Raw genomic sequence first — 9,942 nt, 5'->3', positions numbered from 1 at the left:
CCCTGAAACTGACACTGTTGAATCTTTTGCTTTATTTGATTTTTCCCTTCTGATAGTGATGGGTCCAGCGACACTGAGGCGTCGATACGTGCGCCGAGCTTCCAGGGCAAACCCCGTGTCGGTGCGCGTACCGCTTTAAGAAAGTCACGTGACCACTACCGGAACCGTGTCGACACAGCGGTCGCGCGCCAAACTGTGTTTATAAGGAAGCGCATCTGTCAACAGGATGGACGCTCAAAACAAGCATCGAGTTATTGGCGCGTTACTCTGCGTTAAATATCCGCAAGATGGAAGACGTCGCTGGTAAACGCAAGTTTTCTGCCGTGTGGGACCATTTCGATCTTGTCTTTTCAGACGACCTGTGGCAGCACCTCGACCATGAAGTTGGCCAGATGATGCGCAACCCCACTGTTGATGCGCACTCAGAGGTGCAGCGCTATATGTCAGCAGGACACGTTGCACGTACGGAAGACCCGCTCTTATACTGGAAGTCCATGGAGGCAACGTTCCCTCACCTATTTATATTGGCCACACAGGTGTCGTGCACACCGGCCTCTTCAGTGCCTTGTGAGAGGATCTTCTCAAAGGCGGGGGAAATGCCTCAAAAAAAAAAAAAAAAGAAATAGACTGAATAACAAAACGCTGGAGAAACAAATTTTTTTGAATAAAAATCTTTAATTACAATGAGTCCATTGTCATTCACAACACTTTTACTTAGGCATTCAGACAGATGTTCACTTAATTTATCAACTGCGTCTCGAATATCAAAGATTTTTTTTAAATGAAATTACGTATATGTAAAAATAATGTGAATGCAAATGCCTAATCAATGGAATTGGATAAAATTGGTTTGACAGATCAGTGTCAGATGACCCTGTCAAATGTTTCCTGCAAGTCCACCAGGTGTCAGCAACACAGTGTCAACACAGTGTGTCACTGTGTCGAAACGATACAGGATGCCTCATCTACCCATCACTACCTTCTGATGATGATTCATTTTTGATGGACGGTGGATGTGATAGTTTCCTTCAATTGTCTGTACTCTAGAACTTCAATGATGTTTGCTGAAACGTCTCCAAGCGAAATGTGTCTCAGCAGGGCCGGTGAAGGTGCTGCCTGTCCTGGTCCCTGGTGGGTGAGGCAGCAGATGGAGAAGCCGACGGCTGGTCACTTCTCTGGACACCTGCTGCTCTTCGGTCTGCATCACCATGATCTGGGCTCAGGTGTGACCCAGTTACCACGGTTCAACTGAGTCAATCCTTGACTTTAAGTGAAGAAGAGATTAAACTGTGAAACAAAACAGTTTAAGTTTTTCACACGGCTTCTGAAACACTTGAAGCAATAATCATAATAGTAATAATTTTAAACGAAGGCGTGGAAGGACTGCGCCGGTCACTGAACGTGGAATAAAAGCAAACGTTTTGTTTTTTTAAATAAATTGTCGCCTGCACTTCATCCATCAGACCACAGGGTGGCGATGTCGCGGAAGAAGGACCGGTGTGGAAAAGCGGAAGTCCGAAAACAAGCGTTCCGGAAACGGCCATGCCAAGTTGCCGGTTCATGAGTCCGTCACCAAACGAGCTCTGTAAAGTCTTTCGCGCGGGAAGTGACAGTGTTCCATCCATGGCATACGTTAATCGTGTTTGTATGTCCTCGTCCCCAGGTGGTTTGCAGCTGCTCGCGCTGACAGACAGAGGAGCGGCTCCTGGACGTTTGTCGGTGGCTTCTGCTGCGGTTCCAAACGAGGTGAAACACTCGAGAGAAACTCGCGGTTTGGACTCGACACTAGAAAGACTTTACCGCGAACAGTGTTTCATCATGTAGACCTGTTAAAAACCCTGAAGACATTGACCGAAATTGGCTGCAGTCACACCAGTTCTGCAGAATCCACCTGTTAGTCAGCAAGAAACATGGCGGTCTGTCATGGCTCACGTGACGTGTCAAAACACAGGACAGTGTTGACAGTGAAGTCTCTGAATCTTAAATGTTACAAATATGGAAAGATGACTTTCGTCTTGACATAAGCTGAATGTGTGTTACTTGCGTAGTAATAATCTTATTTTGATAGACTGTACATTTTTATGTGGTGGATATCTAAGGTTAAACATGTCTTATCATTTTACTTGAAGTGTTTTTAGTGTGTGGTATTTTGTTTCAGGTGTATGTTTTTTCAGGGACAACAATTGTGCTAAAATGCGCAGTTCTCCTTGAAAAGAATGTCATTATTAATAAAAAACGAAACTTCTCCAAGTCACATCTCCGTCCTGAGTTGTCAGAGCTTCAGTCGTGTAGTGAAGGGCAAATGCCACCGAGGCTTTGGCGCTTGTGTCTCTCTTCCTGAGGTGGAGTGATTCAAAGTATTGTGTCGGAGCGCGTATCAAAATATCGGTGTCACAACATCATTGCTGCATCGCTTCACTGCTTCAAAATGTTTGGAGGCTTTTTATTGGCTTGTCGTCTGTCGGTGCGCGTCGTCTCAATGCATTGCGAACCAAATGACAGCCCATCATTTCTGAAGGTTTTCTTCAAAACTTGAAGAGACACAGAGACATGACAATGTTTCTGAGTCCAAACACCACGGTCATTTGCATAGTAGGGAGGAAGATTGAATCCTGTCGGTGACTTTCAGTGCAGTGTTTTCAATAAAGCTTTCTTCAATTGATTCTCATTGTGATTTGTATTTATTCTCTGCGTTAATCCTGGATTTGATTGTAACGTTTATATCAATATTATTTGGTATGGATGAACTAAACAGTTGAAGGGCCACACAGACGTGTCTGAACTTTTCTTGCTGTCATGGATTGAACCTTTGTTCTTGACAGGTTGCTATAGCTTCAGTTGTCCAGCAGATGGCACCGCCACTGAAGATGTGAAGCTTCCAACTGTGTCCGGCACAATTGTCACGAAAGCCTGAGTGCTTCACCAGACTTGATGAGTTTCCATGGAGCAGGTGGAAATGTTGAGGTGATGCTGATGTTTCCTGGAGATGGTGTGAACCAAAGACAGTGTTTCACTGACTGACTGTGAGTTCGGAACCAATGGTGGCAGTGGAGCTGGTGTGATTTGACCTTGTGTCTCCAGGAGCTGCGTGGCTGGACCGACGGCCGGTGCAGAGGAGGTCACGTCTGTGGACTTCCTCACCGGGATCATGGCTCAGGTGTGACCCTGCTGCTCCAGTTGAACTGAGTCAGTGTTGGAACCACTTGTGACTTTAAAGTGAAGAAGACATGAAACCGTGAACCAAAAGAGTTGAAGTTTTTCACACGGCTTCTGTGAGAGTTGAGCTGGGTTCTGTCTTGTAGCTTCTGCTGGTGGGTGAGCAGATGAATGAAGAAGCTGTGGGTTTGGGAAATAAAGATGAGCAGCATGTTTGTTGGAAGTGAGCCGTGTTCCTCACCCTCTGGTCACATGGTGACATGTCACGTGGTCCCTCCTGAGAGTTTGATCCACATGTGTTGTGCGACTTCATAGTTCCACATCCACTGTCTAGTGGAGACCTGAGTCTGCAGCCTTTAGTGTCAGCACCAGTCGTGACCATGAGGTGAGGGAGCTTCATGTCGCCATGACAACGGTGACGTCACAGTGAAGTAATTGCTTGATTGTGTGCAGGTGTGTTCAGCCAATCAGGAGGAGAGTGGGGGGCGGAGCTATCCTGCAGCCAATCAGCACGGAGCAGCGATCACACCTGCAGACGATCATCTCATCACCTGCTGGCTCCTGCAGCAGCTCAGTCTGGTAGAAGCTTCTGAGGACTGTGCTCCTCAAAAGGTCGGCCTCCTCAGCTCTGCTCACTTTCCTTTTACGAGTGTCTTGCTGTTTTCTCAGCACTCTGTTCTGTGGCTGTCCTTCCTGATGTTGTTCCTCAGCTCTGCTTTGTCCCTGCTGCTTAGTCTGACTTCCTGGTCTGTATGTGGCTTTGTTCTCTAGACTACAGTATGTTCTCGGCTGTAAACGTCTGTCCTGTGAAGCTCTCCCTCCTGTGGCTGGCCTTCCTCACTTTGCTCCTCAGATCTGCTTCAGCTTCCCCTAATGTCTTGTCACAGACTATTCTCTAAACTAACCTGGTGTGCAACTCTCTCCTGTGTTTCACTCTGGCAGCCTGCCTCCTCCACTTCAGCTTCCTCTGACTTCCTGGTGTCTCTGCTGCTTCTCTCAGCTCAGCACTCCTGTGACTGCTTGCTGTCTTTTCTGACTTTAGTTCCTGAGCTTCCTCTGACTACTTCTGTGGCTCACTATCTTCTAACCTCAGCTCTCTCTGCTGTGACTGGTCTTCCTCACTTCGGCTTCCTCTGACTTGGTTTACTGCTGGAGAGATGAAGCTCTCACTGCTGTTTCACACTGGCTGCCTGTCTCCTGCACTTCCTGAGCTCTGCTCCTGACTTGTACTTGGTGGCTCACTATCTTCTCTAAACTGGGCTCTCTTCTGTGGCTGGCCTTCCTCACTTGACTTCAGCTTCCTCTGACTCCCTGGTGTGTCTCTGACTTGCTTCTATCCTCAGCTCAGCACTCCTGTGACTGCTTGCTGTCTTTTCTGACTTTAGTTCCTGTGCTTCCTCTGACTTCTTCTGTGGCTCACTATCTAAACTTGGTTCTCTGCTGTGACTGGCCTTCCTCACTTTACTTCAGCTTCCTCTGACTTCCTGCTTTAGATGGGAGAGGTGAAGCTCACTCCTGTTTCACACTGGCTGCCTGTCTCCTGCACTTTCTGAGCTCTGCTTCAGTCTCTGCTGCTCCTCCTGAGGCTCTGAGCTAACACTTCCCTCTACTGTTCCAGGTTGAGATGAAGATGGTTCCTTGCTGCAGCCACCACAGGTGAGTCAGTTGAGAGCAGCAGAATGACTTGGTTTCCTGCAGACTCATGTGCTCCTGGATGCCCTGAGAGCCACTTCCTGCTGTGATACACATTAAGTGCAGGTAGGTGACTGAGCAGCATCATAACATTGTATTTCTGTTGGCTTTGAGACTCTGCTCTTGTCTCCACAGACACCAGCTGAAGCTGCTGACACAGGAATTGCTGGGACATGATAGGAAGTGCAGGTTGGTGACTCAGTAGCATATTTTTGTTTTATTTCTTTGAGACTGCTCTTGTCTCCAGATACCAGCTGGAGCTGCTGACAGGAAGTGTTGGGACATGACAGGAAGTGCAGGTTGGTGACTTGGCAGCACAACTTTCTTTGAGACTGCTCTTGTCTCTACAGATGTCAGCGGAAGCAGCTTCTGTTGACTTTGAAAGTTCTTTTCTCCTGAGGTGTGTCAGCTGGAGCCACTTCCTGCTGTGACCTGGAAGTGGAGTTTGACAGGTGAGAAGGTCTGGTTCTGTCTTTGCAGGTCTGGCTGTTGGAGCTCCACTCTCCACCAAGGTGACAAGACTTGGCTGGTGTTGTAGAGGCTCAGAAGAGAGCTGGAGTACTGTTTCTCTAATGGTTATTCTGTCCACAGTGAGCAGCAGCAGGTAAGAACTGGAGACAGTGCTGGTTTTATCATGTTTTTATTGACAGACATTTGCTCATTGGACACAAGTGTGAGGATCTGCAGCTTCAGGTGAGTTTCTTTGCAAGTTGAATCACATCTTGATTTTGCAGGTCTTCAAGCCTTTGGAGAAAAAGAAGTTTATGGTGAGCATGTTTTTGTTCCCTTTTCCTTCTGTATTAAACGCTATGAGGCTCTCACCTGATGATTGATTCTGTCTCTTGCAGGACACCCATCTGGTCGATCTGCACAAGACAAGAGTCACAAGCATGTTTCAACTGTCCTTGGTCAATAAAACATGAACACAACTGGTTTCTTAATAAAATCATGAGTCAGCAGGTCTCTGTCCTCATGTGACTCCACGACACAGCAATGTTCATGGAGGTGTCACTGCCCTATTTGTTTCTTCATCCCGTTTTGCTTCCAGGGCTCAGTTTTATGACGTCATTTCCTGTCCACATGCGCACAGCTGCTTGACACAAATTAGAATCAAATTAGCAACGTCATTGCGCCACGCCTCACTACACGCTCGTATTTCATCAAGAGAAGCAGAATTTGAATTACTAAAGTACTACGCCGACGCATTAACTGTATTTTAACCTTATTTTATATATCTCACTACATTTGACTTGTATTCAACAATTCGGATATTTTAACAAGGTTTTGTTTTGTTTGATGAATCGTCCAAAGGAAACTTTTGTGATGGTCACCTTGTTTATTTGTTCATCTTATAGCCTGTTAGTTCTTTTTCTCTATCGACACCTAGTGGTCATTTTACAAACATCACTGATTGTCACAGATTTCAGATAAAATAATTGGATCTTTCTGTGCAATTTGCATGCAGTTTTCTATCCTGCCTACGAGGTCTCAGTGGTTCATTTGGTTTATTGCAACCAAATAAACAACAGGACAAACGTCTTTTTCATTGAATCACAACTTTTCTGAGGATTACATTTTATTAACAAAATGTGAAAACACACCAACATTATTTATAAATGACTTGTATATAAAATAAGTGTAGTCATTTATAAATAATGTTGGTGTGTTTTCACATTTTGTTAATAAAATGTAATCCTCAGAAAAGTTGTGATTCAATGAAAAAGACGTTTGTCCTGTTGTTTATTTGGTTGCAATAAACCAAATGAACCACTGAGACCTCGTAGGCAAGATAGAAAACTGCATGCAAATTGCACAGAAAGATCCAATTATTTTATCTGAAATCTGTGACAATCAGTGATGTTTGTAAAATGACCACTAGGTGTCGATAGAGAAAAAGAACTAACAGGCTATAAGATGAACAAATAAACAAGGTGACCATCACAAAAGTTTCCTTTGGACGATTCATCAAACAAAACAAAATCTTGTGAATTGTTGAATACAAGTCAAATGTAGTGATATATATAAAATAAGGTTAAAATACAGTTAATGCGTAGTACTTTAGTAATTCAAATGCTGCTTCTCTTGATGAAATACGAGCGTGTAGTGAGGCGCAGCGTAATGACGTTGCTAATTTTATTCTAATTTATGTGTCAAGCAGCTGTGCGCATGTGGACAGGAAATGACATCATACACACTGAGCCCTGGAAGCAAAACGGGATGAAGAAGCAAATAGGGCAGTGACACTCGGCAATTCAACCTCTTTCACACACTTGATGGGGACAAAGCTGTGTCACTCACCTGCTTCCTGTCCCACTGACGCTCAGTGGATCCTGCCACTGTTCTACACACAGCACGAGCTCTGTGGTTCACCAGTGACTCCCTGCAGACAAGAGCAGCAAATAAACACCACAGTGGAAATAGTCTTTGAGGGTCAAAGGTCAGCCACACTTGACTCAACACAATAAGAATCAGGTGGGAACAGTGTCGTGCCACTGACCTGGGTGCATCTGGCTGAAGTCACCCTCCTGGTACTTGATACCTGAGGCCACAAGTGGTCAGCTTCCACGGTGACCTGACTTCAGGAGCTGCTGTCAGACACAACACTGACTGGACCAGCAGGAGTGAGGCGTCATAGCTGCAAATACATGACTTCTAGTTTGTCTGAGGCCGTTCACACTTCACTCACTGGCAGTCGACATTTCACTGACCTCAGGTGACCCAGGAAACGCTGAGCTTCATGATGCCTGGTCCAAGAGATGAGGCTTGGTGAAGACACAGTGGGGGCGCCCACTGGTGGACCACAGTTGGAAACCTTCCGCCGCAGCCTCGCCACGACCTGCCTGATGCATGAAGCTCCGAGGGAGATGGCACCGCTGTGAAATGCACAAGAGAGGAAGACTGTGAGCCACACGATTATGACCATCATCACAACAGAACATTTCAGTGCAGACACCAGGGAGGAAAGAGACGAGGAAAGAGCCTAGACATCCTGCTGCTGAGTGTGTGGATGAGAAGATGCCTTGGTCAGTGACAGCAGGTCATGGGTCACAAAACACTGGACCCCACCATCAGCAGGAGCACGGACGGGTTCCGACAGGCACGAGGTGAAGGTGGTCTCCAGCCGCCTCAGCAGGAACTCAAACAGGCTGAAATGAATGAGGCTCGTCTCCCAGGACCTGAGCTATGATGCTGATCTGTTAAAGTGTGTCCTGTGGGGTCATGCTGGGCTCAAGCCCTGCAAGCTCCACTTCTCAATATTTCCAGACCAAACACTGGACTGAAGGACATCTGATCTACTCAGACACTGCGGAAGCATTTGTAGAGAAGCTCCGTCATGGTTTCAGCCAAGAAGCCACCGCTCCAAAAACGGTTATTTCATCGCGGCTAAAAATGATGAGTCATCGTAATGACTCATGTCAGTTACTTCAGTCAGTGAGGACAATTGGATCGAACTTCCCTACCAGTCACTATTTGACTTTTCCAGTATATATATATATATATATATATATATATATATATATATATACAATACTTTATTTTATTTTTTTTTATTTAGTGATACAATAAGATAAAATATTTCTAAAAATTATCAAAAAAAGTTATCAATGAAACCATTAAAATTTCATCAAATAAAAATAAAGTGTGTTTCATTGCGTACATTTCTCATGTTTTTATTTATTGATTTTATGATTCTGTATTGAGTCATATGCTCCTGTGGGATCACGCTGGGCTCAAGCCTTGCAAGCTCCTCTTAATATTTCCAGACCAAACACAGGACTGAAGGACATTTGTAGAGAAGCTCCGTCATGGTTTCAGCAAAGATTCACATTTAAAATAGCTCGTGAAAACCAACAGCTGAGGAACAACACTGCAGCTGGAGCCTACAGTATTTGGCCGTGTCACACGTACTCACGGAGGAAAGAAGGAATCCATGGCGCCACACAACATGAGCGACTCCAAGCTCTTCTTCGACATCGAACCTTCAAGAAGCCATTTGGGGGGGGGGGCATTTGTCTTCTACGATGACCTTCACCTTTTATAGAAGTTGATAAACTCGCATATGTTCAGGAACTTTGATAAATAAGAGACGAGAAATCGCTACCTGGCCGAGCTAACAGCTATCACGGGACCACAGGTGCGCCTGATAGACACGGAAGTGACGTCACTACCTGCCCCTCTCCCCGTCAACTACTTCCTGAAGTAGCGACATATTGTTCAATATATTCCACTTAATACAAAATTAAATATGGTAGTGCGAAATACAAACGCAATTTCCAGCTTTCTTAAGTGTTAGTTACATATTTCAAATCAACTTTCAAATCATATATAATAAAAATATATATATTGGATTTTCCAAAAACAATTCCGAATTGTGGCATTGTGACATAACTTTGAGTTTATCTGTTGAGAATTTTACACCCAGATAATTTCCATTGCAGGACTAGATGGGTGCGGTACTTTCTTTAGCAACAAGGTGGCGAAGTATTATTGGGTGTTTGCAGTAGCGACTTGTGCTTTTATTCTTCTCGAACTGTTTCCGGTGTGATGCGCGTTGAACCAAGTCAAGAGCTGAACTGTGGAGTGGGTGTGGATCCATGAAGTTACCACGCGAATTAAACACTACTGTCAAACAACAACGCTCAAATATAATGTGCTGATTCTGTACCTATGTCCTCCTCGACCTTTCAGATACCGCTCCCGTCTGGAACGGGGCCGTCCGTGCTCTCCCCGGCGGGCGGTGCTTGTTCCTCGGCGGCGCCTCCGCAGGTGTCTCTGCTCATGATCTCCATCCACCGTCACGGAGACCAACTGTACTGCGCCCCGTGGCGACGCCTTGCGGACACATCTATGTACTGCAGAAACATATGTAAATAACGGCATGATTGAAGTGTCTGACATGGGATTGAATGTTATGGTGCCTCACATCCACTACCGACCTCCCCGATGAACAGAAACCACTCCGAGGACTTGCTGTCATGGAATATTCATGATAAAATACGAACTGGAAAAGTTGCTGAAGTATTTGAAGAGACGCTCAACACTGGCAACACAAAGCGAAATTGACATGAACATCCGCTGAACTCCGTTGAGAAT

At 45.4% G+C, this 9,942-nt stretch overlaps 1 long non-coding RNA gene across 1 annotated transcript; it reads right to left on the bottom strand.

Moving 5' to 3' along the window:
* Nucleotides 1-5,474: 5,474 nt before the first annotated feature.
* On the bottom strand, nucleotides 5,475-8,977 carry LOC128749679 (uncharacterized). Its single transcript, XR_008412968.1, has 6 exons — nucleotides 8,762-8,977; nucleotides 7,557-7,721; nucleotides 7,346-7,483; nucleotides 7,147-7,228; nucleotides 5,671-5,714; nucleotides 5,475-5,592 (listed from the first exon to the last, which is right to left on the bottom strand). It is a non-coding gene; the product is annotated as an uncharacterized LOC128749679 (long non-coding RNA).
* Between the last annotated feature and the right edge of the window lie 965 nt (nucleotides 8,978-9,942).

This window comes from Synchiropus splendidus, chromosome 18 (assembly GCF_027744825.2).
Source record: "Synchiropus splendidus isolate RoL2022-P1 chromosome 18, RoL_Sspl_1.0, whole genome shotgun sequence".
In the NCBI taxonomy this organism is placed as follows: domain Eukaryota; kingdom Metazoa; phylum Chordata; class Actinopteri; order Syngnathiformes; family Callionymidae; genus Synchiropus; species Synchiropus splendidus.
The sequence above is the reverse complement of the archived record's forward strand: the minus strand, read 5'-3'. Positions and strand labels throughout refer to the sequence as shown.